This window comes from Gossypium hirsutum, chromosome D09 (assembly GCF_007990345.1).
Source record: "Gossypium hirsutum isolate 1008001.06 chromosome D09, Gossypium_hirsutum_v2.1, whole genome shotgun sequence".
NCBI lineage: Eukaryota > Viridiplantae > Streptophyta > Magnoliopsida > Malvales > Malvaceae > Gossypium > Gossypium hirsutum.
Window position 1 is genome coordinate 24,555,393 of NC_053445.1, and position 2,976 is coordinate 24,558,368.

General features: G+C 35.2%; 1 non-coding gene across 1 annotated transcript; it reads left to right on the plus strand.

Annotated features, from left to right (window-relative positions):
- The first annotated feature begins 980 nt into the window (after positions 1-980).
- LOC121221498 (small nucleolar RNA R71) lies at positions 981-1,087 on the plus strand. The gene has a single exon (XR_005918890.1). It is a non-coding gene; the product is annotated as a small nucleolar RNA R71 (small nucleolar RNA).
- The last annotated feature ends 1,889 nt before the right edge of the window (positions 1,088-2,976 follow it).

Sequence of the window (2,976 nt, forward strand, 5' to 3'; positions counted from 1 at the left end):
CAGGTTATAATGATTGTTATTGCCTGGGCATTGTGTTTGACATTACTATCTGAGTTTGCTTCGGCATGGCTTGGTTTAGTTTTCTCATTGCGGTGCTCTTCTTGGGTTGTTCAAGGGTTTTGCTTGTAATTGTTTTTGAATTTGCTGATTTAGGAACAACATTCTTAACAACTCTATCGAGTTGTATGCCACTTCTTAGAATGAATGCTTTATAATGCTCTTTCTCACGTGGTCTTGCATTCTCGGTATCACTAGTCAAAGTTCTTTATGTTTTTGTGTTCAAAGCATTAGCTATCTATCCTACTTGATTCTCTGAAGCTCGTAACGATGATGCTTGGCTCTAAATCACGGTATCGTTCTTGGCCATATTCTCCTTCAGTAGAGACTCAATAGATAACGAAGAAAATTATGTTTGTCCTTGTTGAACTCGTTGTTGAAGCGGTATAGACTAATGGAAACTAGGTGGAACATTCATGGTATTAGGTCTAATAAACGTGTTGAAATTTCCAACTCCTTGATTACTCCACCCAAAATTTAGGTGTTGTTTCCAACCAGGGTTGTACATGTCGGAATAAGGATTTTTGTTCCTACTGAAGTTGCCCATATAATAGACATATGTTGGGTTCAAGGGGCACTCTTCAAACGCGTGATCCTCACCACAATAAACACAAGATAACCCAGCTATTTTTAACTCTTTCTCTTCACTAGGCTTTTGCATGGTCTTTATCATGTTGGTTAAAGAAGATACCTGAGCAGAAAGTGAGGTAATAGCATCAAATTCGAATGATCCAACCACTCTTCTGCTAGTTCCAACTATTTTTGTGGGGTATTAATAATCATTATTGGCAATTCTTTCCAGAATCTTGTAGTCTTCATTGTAAGACCTTTCCAACTAAGTTCCATTAGCTGAAGCATCAACTACCTTATGTGTCTGTGCATTCAAACCATTGTAGAACATCTCTATTTGGGTCAAATGCTGAAATCCATGTATAGGAAATTTCCTAAGTAAATCTTTAAACCTTTCCTATGCTTCATACAGTGTTTCATCCTCTAGTTTCTTGAAGGATGTTATGTCATTTCTTAGTTTGACATTCATATTGGGTGGGTTATATCGCAGCAGAAATCTTTGATAGAAATTATTCCATGATTCTATTGTTTTAGATGGTAAATCGTTGAGCCATGTTCTAGCATGATCTCTTAAAGAATACGTAAACAATTTGAGTTTTAAGGCAACTTTAGAGACACATTGCTGTCTGAAAGAATCGTAGACCTCCTAGAAATGTCTCAAGTGCAATTTGGGATTGTCAGTTGGCAAACCACCAAACTAGCCAATTGATTAAAACATCTGAAACATTACAGGTTTCTGTTCAAAGTGGGGAGCTTGAATTTTTAGCCTGCCTATTCCAGGATTCAGGTTGTCTAAGATAGGCATTACATGCTCTTGAATTGGTCTATCTTGATTATCAAACATCTGAGCAATAGGAGGATTAACATTTAGAGCTCCCGGATTAAGTTGCACATGAACAACAAGTGGATTGTTACGGTCTTGATTCATTTCTTTTTTTTTTCTCCTCCTTTTTAGTAAGTTCCTTTTAATTTTTGGATCTAAGGGGTAGAGTCTTTCAGCAGGAATGCCTTTACGCATACAGCTAGTAATAGACCTGTTGAGATCACGAATCAAACAAATTAGCAATTCAAACTATAAAATTGCAATAACAAAAACTAAAGTTACCAAATCACCAATCCTCGACAACGGCACCAAAAACTTATGACGTGTGAATATGATGTGCGAATTCTGCAAGTGTACGCATCGAATCAAGTAATAAGTGATGAGTGAGTATCGTTCCCAAGAGGATTGGATGAGTGCTCTTTGTCTAAGTTATCACAATTGAACATAAAAGATAAATGTATCGAATGTTGTTTAATGAAATTAAAATGGGATTAACACATTAAAAGTGAGAATAGTGAAGTCTACTAGCAGAGATTACCATTGCAACAAATCAAACAAGAGTACTAAAGACTTGGGAAGGTTGGAATATTGGTCACAAAAGCTAGGATTACTGAGGAATTTATTCTAACTCATGAACAATGCTATGGAAAAACTATGGTGAACTTATTGCTTGATTGGGTGCTAATGTGGTTTACCTCTGTCGAAAGGAAGACCTAGGATTACTCACCCTTAAAACACTATATGTCTATAGGCTCAAGATTAGCAACTACTTCTAAAGCTCAACCCTCTAAATCGTGTAAGGTAAGGCTTTATGTCTAGATTTTACACGAGTATTTCAATCAACACTTATTTATATTACCCAACTTCGATCCAGGTAACCTAATCCTGTTGGTGTCAAGCTACCTTAAGACTTATTGAGCATTCATCAACACTCTCTTAAGCATTTAAACAAAAACAACCATTGGGTAAAGTAGTAATATAAACCATATTAATCAATAAACATTAATCAAAATTAAAACATCATCCAAAGTAAACCCCATCTAGATTAAGTTAGCTCATGGCTGGGCTATACATTTCGTATCATCAATATCCCAAAATATCAGTTTAGATTAGAAAAATTGAAACAAAATAAAGATAAAGAAATCTAGGATTCTAAAGTCCAATCCTCCCAACTCAGCGTCTTATTTCTCCTCTTCACCAAAGTTCACAGTCAGCTCAACTTACCCTTCTTGCCACAGTGAGAGCTTCGTCCAAGCTCCAATTGTAACAACTCGTTTTCAATGAAATCAAAATAGTGGTTTTAGGACCACAAATCTGATGTGAAAGTATTTATTTTATTATTATTTTCATGTCTATAGTATATTATCAAGATCGTATTAAAATTTCTTTAAGAAATTTTAACGTTTGCATGTTTAATTTGGTGAAAAAGACTAAATCGTAAATTGTACAAAAGTAGAGTTCTAGTAACTAAATGTAACTAATGGCTATAGAACCTTAATATAAGAGTACTTAGGTGGTTATTATAC